Source organism: Lontra canadensis, unplaced genomic scaffold (genome assembly GCF_010015895.1).
Source record: "Lontra canadensis isolate GAN:19392208 unplaced genomic scaffold, GSC_riverotter_1.0 scaffold14, whole genome shotgun sequence".
Classification (NCBI taxonomy): domain Eukaryota; kingdom Metazoa; phylum Chordata; class Mammalia; order Carnivora; family Mustelidae; genus Lontra; species Lontra canadensis.
The window spans coordinates 400,817-416,545 of record NW_022631008.1 but is presented as its reverse complement, the minus strand read 5'-3'; positions in this window follow the sequence as shown (position 1 = coordinate 416,545).

Sequence of the window (15,729 nt, the reverse complement as noted above, 5' to 3'; positions counted from 1 at the left end):
TCTGTTGCTTTGGGATGAAATGTTCTGAATATATCTGTGATGTCCATCTGGTCCAGTGTGTCATTTAAGGCCTTTATTTCCTTGTTGATCTTTTGCTTGGATGATCTGTCCATTTCAGTGAGGGGAGTGTTAAAGTCCCCTACTATTATTGTATTGTTGTCGATGTGTTTCTTTGATTTTGTTATTAATTGGTTTATATAGTTGGCTGCTCCCACGTTAGGGGCATAGATATTTACAATTGTTAGATCTTCTTGTTGGACAGATCCTTTGAGTATGATATAGTGTCCTTCTTCATCTCTTATTATAGTCTTTGGTTTAAAATCTAATTGATCTGATATAAGGATTGCCACTCCTGCTTTCTTCTGATGTCCATTAGCATGGTAAATTCTTTTCCACCCACTCACTTTAAATCTGGAGGTGTCTTCGGGCTTAAAATGAGTTTCTTGTAGGCAACATATAGATGGGTTTTGTTTTTTTATCCATTCTGATACCCTGTGTCTTTTGATTGGGGCATTTAGCCCATTAACATTCAGGGTAGCTATTGAGAGATATGAATTTAGTGCCATTGTATTGCCTGTAAGGTGACTGTTATTGTATATTGTTTCTGTTCCTTTCTGATCTACTACTTTTAGGGTCTTTCTTTGCTTAGAGGACCCCTTTCAATATTTCCTGTAGAGCTGGTTTGGTGTTTGCAAATTCTTTCAGTTTTTGTTTGTCCTGGAAGCTTTTAATCTCTCCTTCTATTTTCAATGATAGCCTAGCTGGATATAGTATTCTTGGCTGCATGTTTTTCTCGTTTAGTGCTCTGAATATATCATGCCAGCTCTTTCTGGCCTGCCAGGTCTCTGTGGATAAGTCTGCTGCCAATCTAATATTTTTACCATTGTATGTTACAGACTTCTTCTCCCGGGCTGCTCTCAGTATTTTCTCTTTGTCACTAAGACTTGTAAATTTTACTATTAGGTGATGGGGTATGGACCTATTCTTATTGATTTTGAGTGGGGTTCTCTGAACCTCCTGGATTTTGATGCTTGTTCCCTTTGCCATATTGGGGAAATTCTCTCCAATAATTCTCTCCAATATACCTTCTGCTCCCCTCTCTCTTTCTTCTTCTTCTGGAATCCCAATTATTCTAATGTTGTTTCATCTTATGGTGTCACTTAACTCTCGAATTCTGCCCTCGTGGTCCAGTAGTTGTTTGTCCCTCTTTTGCTCAGCTTCTTTATTCTCTGTCATTTGGTCTTCTATATCGTTAATTCTTTCTTCTGCCTCATTTATCCTAGCAGTGAGAGCCTCCATTTTTGATTGCACCTCATTAATAGCTTTTTTTATTTCAACTTGATTAGATTATAGTTCTTTTATTTCTCCAGAAAGGGCTTTTATATCTCCCGAGAGGGTTTCTCTAATATCTTCCATGCCTTTTTCGAGTCCAGCTAGAACCTTGAGAATCGTCATTCTGAACTCTAGATCTGACATATTACCAATGTCTGTATTGATTACGTCCCTAGCCTTTGGTACTGCCTCTTGTTCTTTTTTTTGTGGTGAATTTTTCCGCCTTGTCATTTTGTCCAGATAAGAGTATATGAAGGAGTAAGTAAAATACTAAAAGTGTGGCAACAACCCCAGGAAAATATGCTTTAGCCAAATCAGAAGAGATCCCAAATCGTGAGGGGGGGGGGGATAAAAAGAGGTTCAGAAAGAAAGAAAAAAAAAAGAAAAAAGAAAAAAGAAACAAATAAAAAAAGAAAGCCAATAATGAAAAAAATATAAAAAGGAAAAAAATTTATATATATTAGATAAACTAGTTAAAAAACGTTAAAAAAGAAAAGGGTAAAAGTTAAAAAAAAATTTAGCAGAAGAAGAGAATAAAAATTGAAAAAGAAAAAAATTAAATTAACTGCAAGGCTAAAGAATCATGGGGAGAAAGCCATGAGTTCCGTGCTTTGCTTTCTCCTCCTCTGGAATTCCGCTGCTCTCCTTGGTATTGAAACTGCACTCCTTGTAAGTGAACTTGGTCCTGGCTGGGTTTCCTGTTGATCTTCTGGGGGAGGGGCCTGTTGTAGTGATTCTCAAGTGTCTTTGCCCCAGGCGGAGTTGCACCGCCCTTACCAGGGGCCGGGCTGAGTAATCCGCTCGGGTTTGCTTTCGGGAGCTTTTGTTCCCTGAGCGCTCTCCATAGAGTTCCGGAGGACGGCAATAAAGATGGCGGCCTCCCAGTCTCCAGTCCGGAGGAGCCGAGAGCTCGGGGCCCCACTCCTCAGTGCGCCCTCAGAGAACAGCGCCCAGTTACTCCCGTCTGCCTGGCCTCTGGCCGCGCTCCAAGCTCACAGAGCCTGCGACCGGTTCAAGGTAAGCCCGAGCTGTGAGCTCACTCCTTGGCTCCGTCTCTGTAGCTGACTTCCCCGTTCTAATACCTGCAAGCTCTGCGACACTCAGACACCCCGATCCTTCTGTGACCCTGCGGGACCTGAGGCCACACTGGCCCCGCGTGGGCTTCACCCCAGTTAAGCCTCTGGAGCGATGTCCCTCAGTGGAACAGACTTTTAAAAGTCCTGATTTTGTGCTCCATTGCTCCGCCGCTTGCCGGGAGCCGGCCCCTCTCCCCGCGGTCTATCTTCCCGTCGCTTTGGATTCACTTCTCCGCCAGTCCTACCTTTCAGAAAGTGGTTGATTTTCTGTTTCTAGAATTGCTGTTCTTCTTCTCTTCGATCTCCCGTTGGATTTGTAGGTGTTTGCAATCTTTAGATAAGCTATCTAGCTGATCTCCCGCTACCTGAAGTAGTCTCAGCTGCTACTTCTCTGCCATCTTGACTCCCACCCTCCTGATGAACTTTTTTTGTTGTGCAATGTTTGTTGATCAGAACAGTGCTGGAGAGACTTCCACAAGAGTGATTAGGGTGTTCTGTGAGTCTAGGGATGGTTGGGCCTACAGAAGTATTAACAGCAAGGATGGTAAATCCATACCCATTATGTAATTAACTAAGCAACTGGCTGATCACTCTGAGGAATGTTGCCATAAGAGAGGCTCCATGTTGGTCCCTGCTATTAATAGGTTGGGCACTGAGCAACAATGTTAACCAGGTCAGGCTTGGTAAGGAGAATCCTATGTTGCCAAACTCATGCATAGCCTTCACTCCTATCTCCAAGGCTACTATTTTTCCCTCCATGGACTCTTTAACCAAGAACTGAAGAGAAAATGACATATCCACAGAGTCTCAGTTTGTCCACCTCATAATAAAGATTCTCCTCTGTTGTGGATCATTTTGACTGACATTCACATTAGACACAAATGTATTTATAATCTGTACTCATTCTGAAAAGTCCATTCACATACCTCTTACCCAGAATTCCTTATAACCAGTCTTCCAGCCTTGTTTCTTCTGAGTCACCAATCATCCAGTCAAGTCATTAATAATTGGTGATTGATCTCTGTAGTTCCATATTTCTGACCATCTCTCACTCCAGATAAAGTGGACAACCAAATTTTCTGCTTTAAGTTATTTCCACTCGTAGGATTTTCCTTCACCACTCTACTTTAGGGTCACCTTTGAGTGGGGTTGTATTGCTATGGTGTCCCCTTTTAGATAATAATAGTATATTGCACAGACTCAATTGTTCACTGGACTCATGTTTGGGGGCTTTTTTTCTTCTGTTAACCAGTTATAAGGAACACAGCAACAGATCATAGGTACAGTCTGAGGTAGAGGAGGTGATGATATAAGATGAATCAGGGTCAAAAGAATCTGAGTTTCCCACTGATACAACTTACTTCTACTTCTTGGACCTTCCTGAGCTTACTCTCTAATATATCACTTCCATTTGATGATGGATTACTGCTGCATACACCCAAACTATGCTAAGTGGGGCAGACTGCACTGAGTTAGTAATGGTAATCTCACAACCCATGGTGACCTGAGTCTTTTCCAAGTTCCAATAGTAAACCAGAAACTGTTCCCCAAAATGAGGTTAGTTATCTGCAGGGAGAGGCACTGAGTTGCTCCAAAATTCTAGTGGTTTGTGCTATGATTCTCTTTTTGGTGACAACAGAGATTTCATTTAGCATACCTATTGCTGTAAACATTCTGAGTACCCTTGTTTTTGCTGGATTAAAAATCCAAGTATCAGAGAAATTTTTACTGAAGGCTTAACTTCCTGCAAAGCTTTCTTTTATTCTACTCCTTGTGGAAATGGTAGTCTTATAGATAACTCTTGATTCATTAACGTAGTACTGTTTAATGTGGTAGGTTTCCTGAAAATCCAGAAAAGAATTTCAAGCACTATACCTCTTTTTTCAAGGTATATTGTGTGAAGTACATCAATTTGAGGGATATCTCAACATATTCCAGACATTTACAATACTAGAAATGTTATTGAGTTGGAAAGGCAACTTTTGTGGGGTTTATCTTTCACTGTCTAGTTTGAATATATTTTATTAAGGCCTCTAAAGTATTTGCACTTCCTATTGATAGGACCCAACCAGCATAATGCAGTTCAAGAAAAAAACTAGTGTAAAATATTGTGGCCTCTGAAAGAGTCAGAACCAGTATGTAGTAATACCTAAAAGATCTGGGTATTTCCTTTTTCTTAGTTGACAGTCACTCTGTAGTGGCCTCAGGTCCCTTTGGAGAAGGCCTGGAATATTTACTATATGTACTGGCAACAGTGGTGCTGGGTCTTTCCTCAAAGGAACTCAATTTCCCCTTCAATGAAGGAGATCTGGGTCTAAAAATGTATATGGCTATGAGTTTCCATTGTTAAGTTCAAGTCAGGTTCTTGAATACTTGATATAGAGTTATTGTTTGGTTGGTTTTTTCCTACTATACAGGCCATGCAATGCTCTAGTTAAATGGCCATTTATTTTGTTTCTAGGGACACCACGATCAATTAATCACTGTCAAAAATCCCTGAACACCAAGAAATTCTTATTATTTATATATCCCTTTTCTCCTTTTTGACAAATATGTCAACCTTGTTTTGGCAATTAATTGCTGTCATTTTTAATACTCTTGGTCCCCACTAGTGGTTTGTTGGTAAATACCAACTAGATTGCCAGTACAAGAAGGAAGGAAGGAAGGAAGGAAGGAAAAGGAAAGGAAAGGAAGGAAAGAAAAGGAGGGAATGAAAGGAAGAGAGAGGAAAGAAAGAAACAAAGAAAGAAAGAGAAAGAAAGAAAGAATAAGATGGAGGAAAGAAGAAAGGGAGAAAGGAAAGGAAAGGAAGAAAGGGAGGGACAGAAGGAAGTAACCCCTGTCTGAGGCAGTTGCTGATTTTTGTGGTGTAAATACTACCTCTATGGCTGACTTCAGATTACCAATGTGATGTCACTGAAAACACAGTTGGGAAAAGATGCAGCATATAGTATTTCCACCATATATACACAATCGACGTAAATAATCTCATGGGTTTTTCCAATTTTGATATAAATTACTGGGGAATAAGGACACAATGAAGAATAAAGAATCAATACATCATTTGGCACAATGAATCAAAATTTTGTTATAATAAGTTGTAATGCTGAGTCCCTGTGGGTGCTTACATTTTAGACATATATAATGATAAGGTTAGGGAACCAATTTTTACATTCATATGGAGGTATCTTAATATTGAGAAACATTATCAGAGTGAAAATTTTATCTAGTAACTTTGCTAAGTAAAATAAATAGGAATCATTTATATAACACTTCTTCAAACTGAAATAAAGCCAGGTCCAAACTGATTTTGAAACTCCAAAATCACAACGCTTACAATGATTTTAAACTTTAATACCAGAAATTACTTTCTAATTGCTCTGCTAATTTGGAAAGAATAAATGTAGGAGACAGGACAGAACAACTATACACTGGAATATTGCCTTCTTAATGTTATCTTCCCATATTGTCTATCTACCTTAAAAATCCTAACTTTTATTTAAAACATTTCTCCAAATTTATCCCTGTGATTTTAAATGTTATGGTTTTTAAACATGGATTATGTGTTGCTCAAATGTTGTTGCATAATGAATTGCTCATTTCCCTCCCCACTAAAACAATTAAACAAATAGTAATTTCCACCTGCAAGGTTGATGTGAAGCATTGCTTTTAACTTCCTCACATTACTATATATTATTTTTCTTCCATATTTTTGTGTTGACACATCCTAATATTTGATTACTACCTATTTTACCTTCTTGAAAAATGAAGTAGTTTGGGTTTTTGTTTTGTTTTGTTTTGTTTGTTTTTTGTTTGTCTTTTGGACTAAATAATTTCAATGTAATATTACTGGATTTAAAAGGCTATGAAATAGGGAGGCAGTCAGTCAATGTGAACACTTCACAATGAAGTAGTCCAATAACCTGAACAATGTGACAAATATTCAAGACTAAGGAGAATTAACACATTGGTGACTTCCTTAGGCAAGGTCATTTGGGCAGTACATTTTGACACTTAATAGATTATTTTCAGTATCCTGAATTTCAATCTACAAGGATCCACTATTTTAGGGCTCTGACTATTGTGCCCACATTATTTCTGGCTGTCCTTAATTCATCAAACTCATATCAGATTACTGCCCTATTGCTTCCGACACACAGTTCAATTATAAATCTTCTGTGTTAGGTAGCATCTCACAGTCTTCCCTCTGGAATTAATAAATTTCATCATCCATCTTCCAAATCATGATATTACTTTGCTTTTTTTGTATATAATTTCACAACTCCTAGTCTGATCTGTGCAGCTCTTTTCCAGAGAAGTATTTAATGGAACAAATTACACTTTTGTATTGCACTATTTAATTGTGTTGTATATGTTTTATGCTACTTTTAAATATTTAATATTGTTACTTCTAAAAGCAATATATGGAAGGCAGGAATGATGGTAGCAGTAGCACTGACTGTGAACCTTCCCAGTCATTTCTTAAAAAGAGATAGGACAACTAGGAGCAAAAAATAACATCTATCACAAAAATTGCTGACAAGATATTTCTATGGGCCTCAGAGAATGAACAAGCAAGGCCAACCCAGATGTAGTATAAAAAGCTACATAGGAAGAGAAGCTTTGGAGGAAAAGCAGAAGAAAGACAAAGGAGGATTCTAACAGATTTAAGATCTAAGAAACAAATTCCCAACAAGCCTTCATTTCTTCAAGAAAGGTTTCCCCACTCTGAGTAAAAGAGTCCTCTGACAAATTCCAGAGAGGCTCCAAAGGCTCCAACTTGTAGGCAAATGCAAAGAAGACTGTGAGAGAATCAGAGTGTGCTGGATATCCTGGGCCCAGAGGGCCCCCAAAATACTAAGTTACAGTAAAGAACACTGTAAGAACATACTTCTGGGAACAGAACTTACATTTGTTTGACTGGGAATTCCGGAGTAAAGAAGAATGAAATTTCAGATACAAGTGGGAGAGGGGCCCTGACAAAAACATATCTCAAGAAGTTTTGAGGAAGGGAACTGACATCAACAAGATGGTAGAAAAGGAAGTCCTGGCCCTTGCACAAAGAAACAAAGATTTAATAGTCATGTGTGTACCAGAATACCTTTACAAAAACCCTAGGAACTAGTTAAGAAGTCGCAGTACCCCAGAAAAGCACAGGACTGAGAATAATTGCATTGAAATAAGTAAGAAGAACAATTTACCTTTACCTGTGTTTCCCTCTCCTCCAAGTTGGCAGAGGTAAGCATCAAGAAAGATCCCATTTGCCAATGATTACTCTTGCAGGCAAAAGAGTGAAGGGTGTATCCAACATACCCAGCCTTTTGGAATGCTGACTGAGAAATTTTCTCCTGTCTTGCTTCGCCCAGAGTGCTGAGGAATTTGGCATGGAATGCCTCAGAACAGCTAAAAACAAAGAAGAGGCATGGGCAGATCTCAGCAGCTGGTGTGGCCCCCAGCAACCAGCTCAGCACCCAGCAGTCAGTGCAACCCCTAGCAGCTGGCAAGGAAATCAGCAGAGTGCAGATCTCAGCAGCCTCTGTAAATCTCAGCAGATGACGCATTTCTCAACAGAAAACATGGATCTCAGAAGACAGTGCAGTTCCCAGCAGCTGGATCAGATCTGTCAAACTGGAATGAGGAGCATAACCAAGAGATTTCTTCAGGCAAGGGGGACAGAAGCGGAACTTGTGCCCAATGTTCAAGCATCTCAGTGTACTGCCCAAGGAAAACAGAAGGATGGCTCTCAGTATCCAGCAAGGCTCAGTTTGACTAGGAGAAGATGTATAATCCTGAGACTTCTCTCCCAGGAAGGAGAGGAACAAAATACTCACATCCCATAAAAAGTCTTATAAAACTCCCAGAATCTAGCCAGGCTGATTGGTTAAGATCGTTCCTTGCTGGAAAAGGTGGAAGAGGTGGAAACTGGAAAATTGGAAGAGGTGACTGCTTCTTCAAATGTGCAAACATGAACATGAAATGATAAGAAAAACAGAGAATCAATATTAACAAATGAAGCCTCAGTAACAAACCAAAAGAAATGGAGATCTATGAAGTATGTGGCAAAGAACTCAAAATAACTGTCTTAAAGGAGCTTAGTGAGCTACAAGAATACAAAGACAGAAAATTAATGAAATAAGGAGAAGAGTATATTACATACAAAATGTGAATATCAACAAAAAGGTAGAAACCATATAGAAGAACAAAGCAGAAATTATGAAGCTGAAGAATACAATAACTGAGCTAGAATTTTTAATTCAATAGAGTTTCACAGAAGACTTGATAAAGCAAAGGAATCCATGAACTTGAAGGTAGAAATTTGAAATGATCCAGTCAGAGAACAAATAGGAAAAAATAAAAAGAATGCAAAAACCTAAATGACTTATTGGAAACCATCAAGGGAACTAATACAATATAGGCATTATAGGAATCTCAGAAGAAGAAAGAGATAAAGGGGCAGAAGCTTATTTAAAGAAATAGTGGCCCAAAACTTCCCAAATCTGGAGAAGGAAATGGTATCTGGGTTCAGAAAGCCCAAGAAACTACAAATATGAGAAATTTGAAGCAGTTTACACCAAGACACATAATAAAATTGTCAAACTTAAAGACAAAACACTTTGAAAATAACAAGAGAAAAAATGGTCATCACATATCATGGAGCCACTATAAAACTATTAGTAAATTTCTCAACATAAAATTTGTACTTCAGAAGAGAAGAGGATGATATATTCAAAGTGTTTGTAAGAAAAAAATTCAAAGAGTTTAAGGACTTTTTTGTAAGCCTCATTATAACCACAAATATATTCATATATATGTGTGATATATATGATATTTGATATATATATATATGTGTTTGATACAGTTCATATAATTGCTACACATGAGAAATAGAGAAAAGAATCACAGAATATCACCACAAATATTAATAAAACACAAAGGTAAATAGCAAAAACAGGAAAAAATGAAATAAAAATTGACAAAATAATTTTTTAAATGACCATAGCATGCTTTCCTTATCCATAACTACTTTAAACATAAGTGGATTAAACTCCCTAATCAAAAGTTACAGAATGGCTGAATGAACAAAAACACAAGACCCAACCATATACTGTCTACAAGAGATTTATTTTAGACTAAGGACACAGAATGAAAGTGAAGGATGGAAAAATGTATTCCATGGAAAGAATAAGCAAAAGAGATTGGGAGTGATGACATTTACATCAGACAAAACAAACTTTAAATAAAAATTGGTCACAAGAGACAAAGAAGTACATTATATAATGATAAAAAGATCAACTCATCAGGAAAATATAAAAATTATGAATATATATGTACCCCACAACAGAGTATCTAAATATATAAAGCCAGTAGTAGTAGAACTGAAGGGAGAAATAAATAGCAATGCAATCATAGGGGAATTCATATGACACTTTCAACATGGATAGAACATTCAGAGGGAAATTCAATAAAGAAATAGCAGACTATAGATCAGAAAGATCTAACAGACATTCATAGAACTTTCCACACAAAAGCAACACAATACAGATTCTCCTCAAGTGCTTATGGAACATTTTCTAAGACAGATCACATGTTAGACCACAAAACAAGTTATAGTAAATTTAACGAGATTCAAATCATATCAAGTATCTTTCCTAACCACAATGATCTGGAACTAGAAATTGACAACATAAGGAAAATTAGAAAATTCAAAAATATGTGAGGATTAAATGACACACTCCTGAACAACCAATGGGTCAAAGAAGAAATCTAAAGAAAAATCAGAAAATATCTTGAGATAAATGAAAATGAAAACAAAGTATAACAACTTATGGGATGCAACAAAACAATATTAAGAGGAAAATGATAAATGCTTATATCAAAGAAGAAAAAAGATCTCAAATAAACAACCTAATATTACATGTCAAGAAAAGGGAAGAAAAAATTAAGGCCAAATTTAGCAGAAAAAAGAATAATAAGTATTAGAGTAGAAATAAACAAAATACAGGGAAAGAGAAATAAGGAAGGAAGGAAGGAAGGAAGGAAGGAAGGAAGGAAGGAAGGAAGGAAGGAAGGAAGGAAAAGAAAAAAGGAAAGAAAAGAAAAGAAAAGAGAACAAGAAAGTAAACCAATGAAACCAAGAGTTGGCTTTCTGGAAAGATAACCAAAATTGACAAACCCTTAGTCAGACTAAGATAAAAAGAAGACTCAAATAAATAAGACCAGAAATGAAAGGGGAAATATTATAACTGATGCCATAAAAATTTTAATAAGTTATGAGACTATTATGAATAGTCATAATAGGATATTATGAATAGTCAAAATAGGATAATCTACAAGAAATGTAGAAATTCCTAGAAACATACACTCTACCAAGGCTGAATAATGAAGAAATAGAAAATTTGAACAGACCAATAACAAAAAAGGCGATTGAGTCAGTAATCCAAACCTCCCAACAAAGGAAAACCCACAACCTGATAACTTCACTAATGAATTTCACCAAATATTTAAAGGAGAATTAACATCAATCCTTCTCAAACTCTTCCAAAAACCTGAAGAGGAAAACTCCCAAATTCTTTTTATAAGCATTACCTTATAATGCCAAATACCAAAGCCAGACAAGGGCACTACAAAAAAAGAAAGTTAAAGTCCAACACCTCTTATGAACATAGATGCAAAAAACCTCAACAAAATATTATAAAATTGAATTCAGTAACATATTTAAAAGATCATGACCAAATGGAATTTATCCCTGGGATGCAAAGATAACTCGACCTACACAAATCTATCAACATGATACACTATCTTAACAGAAAGAATGAGAAAATTATATGATTATTTCAGTAGATCCAGATGGTGGGATGCCTGGGTGGCTCAGTTGGTTAAGCATTCAACTCTGATTTCAGCTCAGGTTATGATCTCATGGTCCTGGGACTGAGCTCCATGTTGACCTCTGAGCTCAGACGGGAGCCTGCTTGAGATTCTCTCTCCTTCTGCCCCCTACCCCCACACTCTCTCTGTCTCTCTCGCTCTCAAAGTAAATAATAAAATGAATATTTAAAAAATATATGCAGACAGAACATTTGACAAAATTCAACAGCCTTTCATAATAAAACTTCTCGACAAATTAGGTATAGAAGGAATGTACCTCAAGATAATCAAGGTCATATATGACAAGCCCACAGTTAACATCATGCTCCATGGTAAAAATCTGAAAGCTTATCTTCTAAGATGAGGAATGAGACAAGGATGTCACCACTTCTATTGAACACAGGACTGGACATCCTGTCAAAGCAAGGAGGCAAGAAAGATAAATAAAAGGCATTGAAATCAGAAAGAGGTAAAATTATCTCTGCTTGGAGTATATGATCTTACATACAGCAAACTCTAAATATTCCACACACACACAAAAATTAGAAATGATAAATTCAGTTAAATTGTAGATTACAAAATGAAAATTAAAAAATCAATTGTTTTTATACACTAACAATTAACTATTTAAAAAGGAATTTACAAATCAAAACCACAATGAGATACCATTACACACCTGTCAGAATGGCTAAATTAACAACACAGAAAACAAAAGATGTTGGTGAGAATGTGGAGAAAGGGGAACCCTTTTACACTGTTGGTGAGAATGCAAACTGGTACAGACACTTTGGAGAATAAGATGGAGGAATCCTTGAAAAGTTAAAAATGGAACCACCCCACAACCCAGGAATTGCACTACTAAGTATTTACCCAAAGGATACAAAAATACTGATCTGAAGGGACACATGTAACCCAATGTTTATAGCAGCATTATCAACAATAACCAAATTATGGAAAGAGCCTAAATGTCCATCAACTGATGAATGGATAAAGAAAATGTGGTGTGTGTGTGTGTGTGTGTAAAATGGAATATCACTCAGCCATAAAAAAGAATGAAATCTTGCCATTTACAATGATGCGGATGGAGCTAGAGATTATTATGCTAAGTGAAATAAGTCAGAGAAAGACATACCATATGATTTCACTTATATGTGGAATTCTGGAAATGTTTTAAAACAAATGAACATAGAGGGGAAAAAAGAGAAAGGCAAACCAAAAAACAGACCCTTAAGTATAGAAGGTTGCTAGAGGGGAGGTGGGTCCAGGGGGGATTGATTCACCTTAAATAGGTGATGAGTATGAGAACTGTGTATTGTATGTAAGTGATGAATCACTAAATTTTATACCTGAACCAAATATTACACTGTATGTTAGCTAACTGGAATATAAATAAAAACTTAAAACTAAAATAAATAAGTAAATAAATAAAATGAATAAACAAAAAAAAAATCTAACTTACAGGAGCATTGAAAAGAATAAAATACTTAGGAATAAATTTAACCAAGGAGGTATGTATTGACCTTTTAGAAAGTTTAACTCAAAATGGATCTTGGACTTAAATGCAAAATTGAAAAGTATAAAACTCTTAGAGAACATAAGAGAAAATCCTCTGATCTAGAGTTATAGAAATAAATCTCAAACTTTCTTCCAAAACACAACCCATAATAGGAAAAACTGAGAAATTGGACTTGATCAAAATTTTAAAATATTTGCTCTGTGAAAATCCCTGTTATTTTTTTTTTTTTTTTTGACAGACAGAGATTACAAGTAGACAGAGAGGCAGTCAGAGAGAGGAGGAAGCAGGCTCCCCGCCGAGCAGAGAGCCCGATGCGGGGCTCGATCCCAGGACCCTGGAATCATGACCCGAGCCAAAGGCAGAGGCCCCAACCTACTCAGCCACCCAGGCACCCCTGAAAATCCCTGTTAAAAATAAAAAGCTACATGGTTTGTCTCCCTCCCAATCCCAACTTGTTTCATTTACTCTTCTCCTACCACATTAACCCCCCATGTTGCATCTCCTCTCCCTCATATCAGGGAGATCATATGATAGTTGTCTTTCTCTGATTGACTTATTTCGCTAAGCATGATACCCTCTAGTTCCATCCACGTTGTCGCAAATGGCAAGATTTCATTTCTTTTGATGGCTGCATAGTATTCCATTGTATATATATACCACATCTTCTTTATCCATTCGTCTGTTGATGGACATCTAGGTTCTTTCCATAGTTTGGCTATTGTAGACATTGCTGCTATAAACTGAGGGTTGCTGGGCAGAGGGGGGCTGGGGGGGGTTATGGACATTGGGTAGGGTATGTGCTATGGTGAGTGCTGTGAAGTGTGTAAACGTGGAGATTCACAGACCTGTACCCCTGGGGGGAAAAAATATATATATATATATGTTTATAAAAAATAAAATTATAAATAATAAAAAAATAAAATAAAATAAAATAAACAGTACAGTCTTGAAAAAAAATAATAAATAAAAAGCTACACACTGGAATAAAATATTTTCAAGCCATATACCTGACAAAGAATTAGTATCTCTCAATATGAAAAACTATTCTCAAAATACAGATAGTAAAACAATCAAACAATCCAGTTAAAAATTAGGACACAAGACACGAAAATATATTTCACCAGAGAAGATACACAGATAGCAAATGAGCATATAAAAAGAGCTTCAACGTCATTAGCCTTTAGGAAAATACAAATTAAAATCACAGTGTCTAAAATAAACTGTAGTGAGAACATTAAACTCTTGACAAGGGTGTGAAGAAACTGGATCACTCATCATGACTGGTGAGAATGTAAAATAGTATAGTCACTCTGGAAACAGTTTGGCAATTTCTTTAAAAACAATGCATGCACAACCATATGACCCAGTAATCTCACCCCTGGGCTTTTTTCCCAGAAAAATGAAAACTTATGTTCATGAAAACCCTGCACATGAATATTCATAGCACTTTTATTCATAATAGCCAAGAATTGGTAACAACTCAGGCATCCTTCAAAGGATGAATGTGAAAACAAACTGGTACATTCACACTATAGACTACTACTCAGTCCTAAGAAAGAATGAACTATTGACGCATGCAGAAAATTAGAGGGACCTCCAGAGAATTATACTGCTTGAACAAGAAAAGCAACATAAAAAGTTACACATTGTATTGTTCCATTTATATAACACTGTTAAAAGGACAAAACTATAGAAATAGAGAACAGATCAGTAGTTGCTAGGGGTTGGGGAATCAGGGTAACATAGATGTGTTTGTGACTATAAAGGGGAATAGAAGAGAATCTTGTGGTAATAGAAATATGTCTCTTGAATGTATAAATGTCAATATCCTAGTCGTGGTATTGTTCTACAATATTGTAAGATGATATCCTAGGTGCAAACTGGGTAAAGACTATCTGATTTCTCTGTATTCTTTTTTTTTTTTTCACACTGATGTATAAATCTATAATTATCTAGAAATACAAGTTTTTATTAAAAATAGTCAGAAACTTCTTGAGATGAATTCTGAAGTATTTATGAGTCAAACTCTTAAAAATGCACAATTCAGAATGGTTAGTTAGCATTTTATCCAAAAGAACAATAATTAATTCAGAAGAAATAATAAGTACTTCAACCCGTAGGTCAACCAGCAAATCTCATTTTGTTAAGTAGCACAGTGAGTCTTATTTGTGTGAAAATAGTTTCTTAACTAGGATAATACATTTTTATAAATAGGCTTTCATTGTTAAAAATATTCCAAGTATATGCATGGGCTAATATATTTTAGAGATACTCTTAGTGGTATACTAGGGTTGACTTATATCAGCTTACAAAATGGATTGTTAAATTTGGGGGGAATTTTGTTAATCAGAGCCAAAATTAAAAACTAAATTATATAAATTGTCAATTAAATAAATTATATTAAAAACAAAAGTAACACCTATCCAAACTTCATCACTTCTTAGTTATTTTTCTACACTTTATTATTACCTACACTTTTGAGATTATTTACATCTATTGTGACTATTTGATAGAAATTCTAAACAATCATGTATCTCTCCACATTTTTCCCCCAAATCTATTCAGTGACATGATGTGGATAGCTTGAGATCAGAAATAGTAGGTATACCATAGAAATAAACAAATGATAAAAATTAGAACTTTTTATTTCTGGAGAGCCAGTTGTTAATTTTTACTCAAAAAAAAAAAAAAAAAAAAAAAAAAAAAAAACAAAAACCACTGGATGACAATCTCCATTTTTGCCTGAATATAGTTTAAGAATCTAGAGAGGCCTTTAGCTTATATTCACTAATTGATCCCTGAGTGTCCTCTATCCAATCATTGGTTGTCAAATGCAAAGTATACTGATTTGGGAGTATACTTTGAGACTTAGCTAGGACTCCACAGAACTTAATCCATAGGTTGAATGAACTGGTTTGTGCCTACTTGCTAATGAATTAA